The following is a 13535-nucleotide window of genomic DNA, read 5'->3' on the forward strand; positions in this document are numbered from 1 at the left end:
GGTACATTTTCTGGATATGAATCTTAGAAACATAACAAAAAAGAAATTATGTAAAAATATTGAAAATTGTGGAAATTATTAAGGAAATGCTATCCAAGTGCACATTTTACATACGCCATTTTGAATATTTAATTAGCGGTAATGGATCATATTTCTTAAAAAACCAAATATGGTATCTTGAAGCTGAAGTAGTACAAATATACCCTACCAATTTTTAATTTAATACTGTTTCTAGATATTGAGAAAGAAATTTCTGTTTTTTGCCTAATTTGTAATACTCAATGGTGGATCTACCCCCTTAAAACCACAGTAGTATCTACATTGAACATGCAGTAAAAGTTTCATGTTTCTAGTATCAAAACTGTAAGAGCCTTTACACTTTGAACATGGCGAAATGTGCTGAAGAAATATGAGAAAACTGCTTACCTATACCTAAAGTTTGCTTGGAATTAAAGTTCAAGGATGCAGCCATTTAACTTAAATATGACGTAATTTTTATGCTTTCAAGTGCAGAAACTTGCTCAACTACAAATATGCCTAAGAGATTGCCGATTCATCTTTTAGGAAAAACCGAAAATGTAATTTTTTACTGATAATGAACATGGAAGGAGTAATAGTAGGAGGAAAAGAATAAAGTGCATAAGGCTAAGAGAGATGAAGTTACAGGAGAACGGAGAAAGTTACATAAATGCAGAACTGCACGCATTGTATTCTTCACCAGACATAATTAGGAACATTAAATCCAGACGTTTGAGATGGGCAGGGCATTTAGCACATATGGGCGAATCCAGAAGTGGATATAGAGTGTTAGTTGGGAGACCGGAAGGAAGAAGACCTTTGGGGAGGCTGAGAAGTAGATAGGAGGATAATATTAAAATGGATTTGAGGGAGATAGAATATGATGGTAGAGACTGGATTAATCTTGCTCAGGATAGGGACCGATGGCAAATTGTATGAGGGCAGCAATGAACCTCCGGGTTCCTTAAAAGCCATAAATAAGTAATATCTTCTACCCACAACAAGACAGCAGATCTAATATCTCAAAGGAAGACCCCGATGCTATGATTTACTTTGGTGGTTGGGGATATTCAGCGTACTGGTGACTCTGTATAATAAAGTAAGTTCCAATCCAGGTTCAAGGGCACACTCCACTAATTACAACTTTTTTTCAATTAAATTTTGATGCCATGTTTACTATGTAAAGGACTAACAAAATCGAAATTTGTAACTCCCAAAATTTTTTTTACTTTTGATTTTTTATTTCTTTTATAAATATTTTCAAACCCAACTTGTTAGAAGAAGATCTCAATTTTTAAGCTTCCTTTATCTTGCTTACATTCAGAAACATGAGAAGCATTTCTATGTATTCATTTTATGAAATGTCTCATTTATTCACTGTCAAAACATTTTTTTTTTTTCGAAAATTTGAAAATACTATTTCTATAATTCATGAAAAAAAATGTTAACAAAAGGAACTAGCAGCATTTCTTACAAAATAAATGCATAGAAACATGGAACTACCTCATAAATACTTGCAGTAAAAATTTCATCCAGTTTGGTTAATATTTGGCATAAAAAGTTGGTGTTCAATCAACAAAAATAAATGTACAGAAAGTAGATTTGAAAGTAAAATGAATATTTATGTAAAGCAAACCTATTAAAATTCTCCTCCGCTACATTCATCTGCTAACTTCAGGAACTCAGCTTTAGAACAAGAAGTTACTAGATTTATAATCAGAAATTTGTAAAAAAGGAATTCTTTGATGAAAAGTAATTTTGACAGCTCTTTAAATGCCACGCACTCTTACAGCCTCAATTAAAAAATCATTACTCGTACAGTAGAACTTGGTTATAGCAACCTCGATTTGTGTGACACCTCGCCTATAACGTCAAATATTCTGTGGTCCCAACTAATTCCTCATAAGACATTTGCTTTTCTACCTTGCTTAATACGACAAACGTATATGCGTCTACCTCACATATAACGTCATTTTCATCCTCAGTTTGGAATACAATTTTCTAAGAACCAAAGTATTTTAAGAAATATTTCGCTGAAATCTGGCAAATCCTTACTGTTCCCTTCTATCATAGACCTCTGGAATGCAGACAGATTCCCCACCCCATTATAAACTGCCCGAATTCATGTGGGTTTAATGGTACCTGCATGCAGTTAGTTTCGACAGGAAGTTTTCACTAAGTGCACGCATTTTAAAGCAGTATGGCCACTAAAAGAAGTGAGTGACACTTTAGAAGCCATTAGAATTGTGAACATTTCTATGAAGCTAGAGGAGGGAGCAGTGAAATTGCAACTGAAATAATAAACATAGAATGTGATTTAGAAACTGTATATTGGCAAGTAGGAGACAACAGAGTAAAATGCCTGATTACTTGACTCCTAAGTAAAGAAGTTTGGTGGGTAATGAACAAACTGTTTTAATACAGAATACTGTATTTATAATTGTACATGTATTTTATTGTGTTCATGGTATGCTTAAAAGTGAATACATAAATCTAAAATAAGCCTAATTATGTTTATTATTTTTCATTCTCCACTTCACTAGATTGATAATATGATTCTCGGTTTATAACAACATAATTTTAAAGGTCCCTTGGATGTCGTTATAACCAAGTTCTACTGTATTTGTAATCAGGATTGAACTAAATCCATTTGCGGTATGCACTCAAAACCAAGCTGGTGCAATCAAAACTACTCCAATTGAAGCCATGCAAATAATCGCATCTAATATACCTGTTGTAACAGATCTTGAAACACAAGCCTTTTAACCTATGAAAAATTAAGAAGGCTTCCAAATTGGGATAAATGGAGTAAATATAAAGATTCTAAATTTACATTGAGGACCCAAAATGGATATATACAAGAGGTAGAAAAGCTTAAGCAAATTCTAGAAATACCAAGTGAAAAGGAAAACTTGATGAATCGATATAATCCACTTAATAACTTCAAAGTAGATTGCTGCCTTGATCTTGATGAAGTCTTCAACAAAAAAGATATAAATCCAGAAATAGCAAAAGCCATTGCCCTACAAACAATTAATAGAAAATATCCACAAAAGGACTGGTTGTACATTTACACTGATGGATCTCTCATGGATCAAAATGAAGGAGCTGGAGCAGGAGCTACTTGTCAGTACTTTCCTCTTTATAAAAATTGTTGGCAAGTACACAACAAATTTTGATGGCGAAGTTGAAGCCATTTATACATCACTTCAAAATGTATTTGTTTGGCTAAACCAGTGCAAAAACAGTCATCCTGTCTGACTCCAAAGCTGCAATCCAGTCCATCAGCTCAACTACATCCCCTAAAATGGAAAAAGTAAAAGAAATTCATTGCATGGTAAAACAAATTCAAATGCTAAATAAAAAAGTGGTCTTCCAATGGATCCCGGCCCACTGCGGACTGAAAGGTAACGAGAAAGCAGATATGTTAGCAAAGAAAGGAACTTATATCAACTTAAAAACAAATTTCAAGTTCCCATATGAATCAATAAAGCGAGTCATAAAAAGAATAAGTTACAGCGAACAGGCAAAACATCAAAATTCAAAATGGAAAGAATCATTCAAAGATCCAAAACTAATACCTCATCTACCTCGAAAATCTGCCGTGGCCATGTTTACATTGATTACTGGTCATGATTACTCGTATTGGAGTACTGAATTCACCTAAATGCTTACTGTGCACCAGAGAAGAGGACATGGAGATGGAGCACCTGGCTAATTGTGAAACTCTTAGGACATTTGTGGACCTTCCATCAAAATATTGGGAAGCAAGAAGGATGATGACTTCATTGTTAAATCCAGAGCATTACATACACACACACACCATTTGCGGTATGAAAATATACATTTTAAAGAAGTCAAAGCCAATAAATTTTTTTTGAAAATTTTCATGATTTCCAGTGGAGTCTCCCTGCCTATCAGGCACAGATATCTCGGGAACACAAGTTGTCTCCTAGGAGATCGAACTCAGTTGCACTGTGAAGGTGGTCCCCCACTGCAGTCTGCTGGGATCATTTCTGGTTTATGGGGCACACAATTGGCCGGCCATGTTAAGTGCTGGTGTAGCTGTATACGCCCTCAGTTAGAAGAAGAAAAAAGAAGTGGCATAGTCAACAGTAAACTTGCACAGGACAAGGGTAAACTGAAGACAAAGGGTTGGTTGTTAAAATAAGTTAAAAAAAATAGCAAATAAATACATTTTGAAGTTATTTTTCAAAGAAAAAATAATTATAGGCAGTCACACTCTTAAATGCAGAACAAATAGGCCTAACTAAAAACAAAGAAACTATATTTTAAACAAATGAATGATTGAAGTAATTCACAGTTAAGCTTAACACAAGAAATGTCCAGGTGACAACCTAAATTCAATAACTGACCAAATTAACATAAAAATTATCAAAAATCTAAAGTCCACAGAAATAAATGAGTAATGCCATACTAACAGGTTTTTTTTTTTCAGTTGTCTCAAAACGTGGTTTTTCTTACTTGGTCATTTACTCATTTAGGAAATCATGTTTAAACTGTAATATTTTAGTTGAAAAGGCAAACAAATTGAAATAAATGGCATACTTTTCATTAGTAGTATTTAACATTGCAAACATTCATCTTCACAGTAACAATGTAGGCTACTTTCATGACAGTTTCAGTGGTGTTGGGCGTAAGAAGGGCGTGGCCACCTCATTACCTGGCTGTTACTGTACAGGCATTGGGTTATTTCACTATAACCTAGACCTAACGCCTCTACATTTACTATAAATCATTGCTGTTCATATGCAAACTATGCAATGTCTTTAATAACACTATTCCACCACAAACTGAGAGTCTGGCCAATTTACCCTGTAAATTTACAGTGAACAAAAAAAAAAATGAAGAAAAAATGGAATTTCTGTTCTATATTATGCATAAGAAAAAATAAATGTGTAACTTATTTCTTGTGCAAAGGTACATTTTCTGTAAATTGCTGTAGGGAAGATCTAGAACCTAGCTTAATTTTTTTATTACTGGTACAATTTTCAAAGTGCCCTGTGTGTGAAAAGTAAAGGACGCTATGTAAGAAATACACTTGAAAATAATTATTTTGTTGACATGACCCATTTGTACACGAACACTGTTTGCAGTGCCTCTGGCAGTGTTTAAAAAGAATTATTTAGGCTAGAAGTAAAACAGACTGGCCTCTGCTAAAATTGTTATGCTTTTACTTCGTGACTGATCTGACATATTCTCGCAATAAATATATTTCTTATTTATTGACCAAACACAATGTTTCTCTGTATGGTTTCATATTATATTTTCGAATGTAAGCAACCTGAGACCATTACACTGATACAAACATAGTACGCAATTATTATTATAGGTGATTCGTTATCTCATTGACCCAATTAATGCATTCGTGTGCCATAGCTCAATACTATGTTGGGGTAAGTGAGCTAGCTAGCTAGTCTAAGTGTAGCGACGTCCATTCTTCCTTCCCCTCATGAGCAAGTAGGTTTCACGAGATACTGAATGGTGATTATTATTATTACTATTATTATTATTATTATTATTATTACTATTATTATTATTATTATTATTATTATTATTATTATTGTTATTATTTTAATTTGTATCACTGTGCTGGACTTTTATTGGCAGACAGCTGTTATCCAGCACAAAAATATAAAAAATAAATAAGTAAACAAGTTTAATAAATAAACAAATGAAATTATTGTTATTATTATAATTTGTATCACTGTGTTGGACTTTTATTGGCAAACAGCTGTTATCCAGCACAGAAATATCAAATATAAATAGTTGAACTAAATAAATAAATAAACAAATGAAATTATTATTATTATTATTATTATTATTATTATTATTATTATTATAGCTAAAGCAAGGAGATGCATTATCACCTCTACTTTTTAACTTTGCTCTAGGGTATGCCATTAGGAAAGTTCAGGATAACAGAGAGGGTTTGGAATTGAACGGGTTACATCAGCTGCTTGTCTATGCGGATGACGTGAATATGTTAGGAGAAAATCCACAAACGATTAGGGAAAACACGGGAATAATCAAATACTTTGTCTTTTCGGGATTTACTTCCAAACCTATTTATAAAACAGTTATATTACCGGTTGTTCTGTATTGTTGTGAAACTTGATTCTCACTTTGAGAGAGGAAGATAGGTTAAGGGTGTTTGAGAATAAGATGCTTAGGAAAATATATGGGGCTAAGAGGATGAGGTTACAGGAGAATGGAGAAAGTTACACAACACAGAGAACTGCACGCATTGTATTCTTCACCTGACATAATTAGGAACATTAAATCCAGACGTTTGAGATGGGCAGGGCATGTAGCACATATGGGTGAATCCAGAAATACATATAGAGTGTTAGTTAGGAGGCCGGAGGGAGAAAGACCTTTTGGAAGGCCGAGACGTAGATGGGATATTAAAATGGATTTGAGGGAGGTGGGATATGATGGTAGAGACTGGATTCATCTTGCTCAGGATAGGGACAAATGGCGGGCTTATGTGAGGGCGGCAATGAACCTCCGGGTTCCTTAAAAGCCAGTAAGTATTATTATTATATACTAGATAGAATGATATATTATTTAGCTTATGTATGACAACATTAATTGGTCATGTGTGCCTACGGACGTCTCTTATCATATGCTCTGATTAATTAACATTCTTGCTGTAAGCAAACTAAATTTGTTGTTTTATTAGGTTAATTTCAGATTAAATTGTCGGTGATATTTTATATTTAGGGCCTACATATTGTATATGAACGAGAATATTGTCATATTTGCATCTTTCTGCGCCCTGTTTTCTTAAGCAGGCCTAAATGTAAATCTGTACCAGTTTAAGAACTCTATTTACCCAATTAGTATCATAATTACCTTAATAAAATTGGTATCGTGCCTTGTTTGTGTTGCATTCCATTTTTTTTTTCACGTTACTTCACATGACATAATTTTTTTTACAATAAACTAGCATCTACTCAAACAAATTAAAAGTTAAACTTGCATATATTATCGGAAATAACGTAATAAGTAATAAAAATAGTAGTGATATTTTTTGTTGTTAAAGTTCAATTTGGGAGGCCTGAGGGAAAAAGACCCTTGGGGAGGCCGAGACGTAGATGGGAAGATAATATTAAAATGGATTTGAGGGAGGTAGGATATGATGATAGAGACTGGATTCATCTTGCTCAGGATAGGGACCAATGGCGGGCTTGTGTGAGGGCGGCAATGAACCTGCAGGTTCCTTAAAAGCCAGTAAGTAAGTAAAGTTCAATTTATTTTAATTAGGCACTCGTTGAGCAACTAATTTTATAAGCAGCGTTCGTAATTGAAAGTATTTATATAAATATTAATAGAATTTTTGAAAACTATTTACAGAAAATTATTTACTGTTAACCAAAATTCGAAACGCTGTTACTATTCCTATAGGTCAATTAAACTGAATTTGCATATCGTCTAAATGTAGAGGGAAGAATACTACTTCCACATTTATTTATTTATTTATTTATTTATTTATTTATTTATTTATTTAATGTTTTAATCAGAGTGCAGAATACTACTTTCACATTCTTTTATTTTATTAATTATTTAATTTATTGATTATATACTTGTATATTACATTTAATTTTTTTAGCTATTTATTTACTTATTTACTGAAGGACGGACCAGAATCCTTTATCATTTGTCAACTTCACATTGACCATTTCATTCGCTACCACTAAGTGACATTTCTGACACGGTACGCAACATTGTATGTCATTACTCATTTACGCCCATTATTTCCTAAAACACGTATTTCGCAATACATAATATCTTAAAATGAGTTCTATTTTATATTTCACGCCGTTATATTATTATGGTTAGTTTAGAAATTGTCAACACTTAGCGACTAACGGGTGTTTCTTTACATTACATTATTTTTCGTTGCCATTGTTTTATAATCCGCCATGATGTCATTCCTTTCTCACAGGTTCATTGACCTTGCATCATACTTAATTTTGCGCTAACTATATAAAGCTAGTCGGTGGGAAATGATTTAAAAATACCCGAACACACAATTTGCACTGGTTCTGTTAGTTTGGCATAAGTTTCAAACAAAATACATAAATGACAGTCAAATAATAAGCAACAAATCATTCTTAGACACAGTACATTACCTCTGTAAACGAAGCGTCCTTTGTGCCATGTTCTAAATCCGTATCCAAAAGTTTTCGTATCACATATTAGAATTAAAAAGTTCGTATCACAGGTAATTCTTGCTTACATCTTCCTGCCTTCATACTAAAATCCGATTTCCCTAATATACTACAAATTAACACTCCATAAAGACTCTATTTCACGAATAAATTAGGCGTAATACACCTTAATACATTACTGCCACACAAAACTTCGAACGATGTTCCAAACTCAGAACACGTATTCAGCGGTTGCATTTGTTTAACAAAAAATTACGTAGGAGTGGAATCTTTCGTCACAAATTGTCATTCTCAGATCGAACTCGTTTCTTAAGGTCGACCTGTCGCTTGATTCCTATTGAAGACTGAACTGTATGGAAATTACGTTGCAAATGTAGAGAATAGGAAATTTTCTAAGAATGACCATCGAGTAAATTATGAACCCTATCTTCAGACATAACGTAACTATTTAGCCCTGAAGAAATACGAATCAGGGAAAACAAAAGATAAACATAACACTTGTAAATTTTTCTAAGAGCGTACATCGCGATATATACAGTATGGTGCGTAATACAGTTTACTATTCATAGACGTTTAACATGGGCAGTCTATGATTTGTAAATACTGCCTTCCTCGTTTATTTTTTAGAATTTCACAATTAAAATTATTTTATAAGGGACTGAAAGTTCATCAAAATGCACTCTTTTAATTTCTTAGAGATTCAGAGAAATTAATGAAAAATTCTACATGTATGCTGGATTTTACCTAACGTATCAAGAATGTAATTTTAATTTTGTGTTGTTTGTTCCGCCATGACCCCATGAAAGTCGATGTCAAGTACAACAGAAATAAAAAAAAAGCACGTACTTACTTACTGGCTTTTAAGGAACCCGGAGGTTCATTGCCGCCTCACATAAGCCCGCCATCGGTCCCTATCCTGAGCAAGATTAATCCAGTCTCTACCATATATCCCACCTCCCTCAAATCCATTTTAATATTATCTTCCCATCTACGTCTCGGCCTCCCTAAAGGTCTTTTTCCCTCCGGCCTCCCAACTAACACTCTATATGTATTTCTGGATTCGACCATACGTGCTACATGCCCTGCCCATCTCAAACGTCTGGATTTAATGTTTCTAATTATGTCAGGTGAAGAATACAATGCGTGCAGCTCTGTGTTGTGTAACTTTCTGCATTAAAAAAAATTGCACGTATAAGAAACAAATATGAAAGGTTAAATAAAGCAAATCAAGTTACACATTTCAGAATTGTATTTAATTAATTTAATTGTTCTGAACTTAGTAATAGTGCATTTCGGTGCCTTTTAACCTCTTAACATTTTACCTTATAAAATGCTGCTATGAAACATAAGATATGGCGAACATAGTAGTCTAACAAATAATAATAATAATATTATTGTTATTATTATTACGGTTTTTTTTACTAATGGTGGGTACTTGACTGTTCGTCGTTCACCCATATGAAGCCAGTTGTGCAGGCCTAGACCAGTTTACCAACAGAGTGGTTGCCCAGGGTGCACCACAGCAGGCTGGTCTACACTACACCCACAATGAAATGAGTTATGACGGAGATTTGTTGGGATGCCACAGGGGAGCGGAAAGTCGCAGAGAAAATTTCTTTGTTACCTGGACCACGGGCTTCTGCAACAGAAGTTATAAATCTGGAGTATTCCAGGATGGAACCCAGATCCATAGGATTGTAACATCAGTGCTCTAGCCACTAGACCACCGTGACAGCTTTAATTCCCATGTTGAATCCCTGTGTATAGGAAGCTTGCCACACAATGTAGGGCTGCATCTTGTTGAACAAAATCCCACATACACCACTACCATTACAGGATGCTAGGCATACGTCACGACTGATAGCTAGAGCACTGGGCTTATAATCCTGTGGACCTGTGTTCGATCCCCAGCATAACCCTGATTTATAACTTGGGTTAGGCAAGCCCATGGTCCAGGTAACACGGGGGTTTTTCCCCGGTTCCCCTCTGGCATCCCAACAAATCTTCATAATCATCTCACTGCGGATGTAGTGTAGACCAGCCTCCTATGACGCACCTTGGTCTACTACTCTGTCGGTAAATTGGTCTACACAACTGGCTTAAAGTGGGTGGATGACCCAAGTCAAAAACCTGTAATTAGTAAACTACATGTGTGTGTATATAAAGTTATTGCAGACATACAATAACGGTCTCAGCGATCACAGGCTGCCAACAATAGAAAAGTTGAAGAAAATATCAGACAGTTCATAAAGTTTATGTATATGTGTTGCAGAAAGTCGTTAGGTTTTCATTGAACATGGTAAAGTAGGTAATAATAATAATAATAATAATAATAATAATATCTCAACATATGCATTCTGATCACATAGATATATGCTTTGGCAATAGCAATTGAGCATTTCCTGTTTATTAATTCAGATTTTTTAAAATTTGTCATAAATAATTCGAAATTAAACGAAAAAGAAGCTACATGAACCTGAAATTCTCAGAAGGGTGAATTCTGAGCTCTGAGTTGTACCACTATTTTTTTTTTTTTCCTGGTAACACCAATAAGGCATCACTCATGAGGCAAATAAGTCAATAGATATTGGGGTTTGGTGGCCAGTTCCTTTTCCCCTGCATTCCATACATTACTGACTAGTAACGTAGTAAACTGGTCAGACTTGAGATTATACAGCATATAACAGTATAAAATGTGTGTGATAAGGAGGCGGAGGGAAAAAGATAGTCACAATTTGAAAATGAAAGCCAAATCGAGACAGTTCTTAAGAGCCCAAGGTTTAGTTACCAAGTGCTGGGAAGTATTGGAAACCACTGCCTGTAACTTCTTTCCATTTCGTTGTGAGTCCCTTGTGTCTCTTTTCTTTCTGTGCACAAACTAGTTCAGTATGCCTTATAATACAGTCTGATTTGTTTGCTACATGCCCCAAAATGTTCCACAGTAGAGTCATAACCCTTTACACACTGTGGAAATCGAAGTAATGGATCCAACATTATCATGTATAAGTCAAATCCATGTCTTTTAAATATATTTCTGTAACACTACTTCTTTAGAACTATTTATAAGTAACAGCAACTGTATCAACAAACTTGATTTCCATAGCAACAGCAGCAACAATATTATTAGTATTATTACACTGGCATAGGGATTTAACACGCGAAATCACTTCTTCTCAAAATACTCTGTCTGTCTCTCCTGTTTATTTTACTTACTTACAAATGACTTTTAAGGAACCCGGAGGTTCATTGCCGCCCTCACATAAGCCCGCCATCGGTCCCTGTCCTGTGCAAGATTAATCCAGTCTCTACCATCATATCCCACCTCCCTCAAATCCATTTTAATATTATCCTCCCATCTACGTCTCGGCTCCCCTAAAATCTTTTTCCCTCCGGTCTCCCAACTAACACTCTATATGCATTTCTGGATTCGCCCATACGTGCTACATGCCCTGCCCATCTCAAACGTCTGAATTTAATGTTCCTAATTATGTCAGGTGAAGAATACAATGCGTGCAGTTCTGCGTTGTGTAACTTTCTCCATTCTCCTGTAACTTCATCCCGCTTAGCCCCAAATATTTTCCTAAGCACCTTATTCTCAAACACCCTGAACCTCTGTTCGTCTCTCAAAGTGAGAGTCCAAGTTTCACAACCTTACAGAACAACCGGTAATATAACTGTTTTATAAATTCTAACTTTCAGATTTTTTGACAGCAGACTGGATGATAAAAGCTTCTCAACCGAATAATAACAGGCATTTCCCATATTTATTCTGTGTTTAATTTACTCCCGAGTGTCATTTATATTTGTTACTGTTGCTCCTCTCCTGTTTGTTTTAGGGAATAATATTACAAGTTTATCTGTTTATCTTTCGAAAATAAAAAGAATAATCCTAATACAACCATAACAAATTTTTTTTATTTGAATATAAAATTATCTTCAAAACTAAAACTTTATAAAGAATGTGTAAAATATAGGGTGATCCTTTGGGGAAAAACATAAAATAAAAACGTGATAAAATGAGAACCGTTGCTATTCATTGTTAAATTAATTTGTACATGCATTCTAGAGAAATTGAAGTTTTGTCCAAATTAGAAGTCACTGTGTCCAGCACAACACAGTTCATATCTTGAGGCTAGCTCCTCCCATGTGTGGTCTAACTGACAGTGTGTGTGCTGTTGGCCAGGAAGATGGGACCCCAACTATTCTGACCCCTCAGGAGGAAGAACTTATGGCAAATGCCAAGAAAGACAGTCCTTTAAATATTATCTCTATTTTATGCATTGTAGGACTTAGGTACATTATTTTTTAAAGAAAATAAGCAACATGGTCAACTAGCATTGAACGTGTGGTCTTATTTTGGTTTTTCTTGGTCAACTACTGACTGGGCGATTGTGCATGTACCATCATTTATTGTCTGAAAATATGGTAAAAACTGTACTTTATGGATCCATTATTTGCTTTTGGGTACAAAAATATATAAGTTTTTGAATACCATGTACAAATTTGTCATATCCCCTACAGAAAAATTCAAATAATTGTTTTGCAAAAGATTTTTCCTTAAACAGTCAAGTAATGGCAACCCCACCCTATATGATATTCGACCAGCCTCATTGTCTGAGCTTTTGACTACAGTCTGAAGTTCTGGTTTCGATTTCCGGTTAGAATACACACATTTTTCCTTAAAGGGAAGAATAAAATTGTTTCTATGTTCGTCCATGGTCTGGAAATTAGGTTAAGTTTAGATTTTAGACTTCTCCTGTGCCACACAAACATACAGTCATCCTATCATATCACTGGGGTGATGTAACCCCACCTTTCAAGGCCCCTAACCTCACAAGTGGATTACACCTTGTTAGGCCTATTGATAGCACATTACCACAAGGCACAGTTTTAGATGTTCCAATGTTCAACTCTGCCTTCAATCAGACAGAACCACAGAGAAATATCATTGTATCCAAACAGGGTATGTTCGAAGCAAGCTGGAGCAGATGGACTTTTGTCTACCATAACTGTAGTAGTATCGCCTTCCATTTTTGATCATAATAATATCTCCTACTCACAATAAGACAGTAGATGTAATATCTCAAAGAAAGATCCCTATGTTATGATTGACTTCGGCAGCCAGAGATTTTCAGCATACTGGTGATAGGCCTACTGTATAATAAAATAAGTTGTACAAAGATTACAACTGTGTCATAGTCATCCATATTTAAGGAGACACTCCACCAAAAGTGAAAACTTTTTTCCAAATGATTTTTTAACCAAAGTTTTATAGCATGTATATTATATAAAGGACTAACAAACCCCAAATTTTGAATT

General features: G+C 34.7%; 1 protein-coding gene across 3 annotated transcripts in view; it reads left to right on the forward strand.

Annotated features, from left to right (window-relative positions):
* LOC138691907 (uncharacterized) overlaps window positions 1-13535 on the forward strand; it is a 76521-nt gene that overhangs the window by 13446 nt on the left and 49540 nt on the right. The gene's annotated exons all lie outside the window — the stretch shown is intronic.

The sequence above is a fragment of the Periplaneta americana genome, chromosome 16, assembly GCF_040183065.1.
Source record: "Periplaneta americana isolate PAMFEO1 chromosome 16, P.americana_PAMFEO1_priV1, whole genome shotgun sequence".
NCBI lineage: Eukaryota > Metazoa > Arthropoda > Insecta > Blattodea > Blattidae > Periplaneta > Periplaneta americana.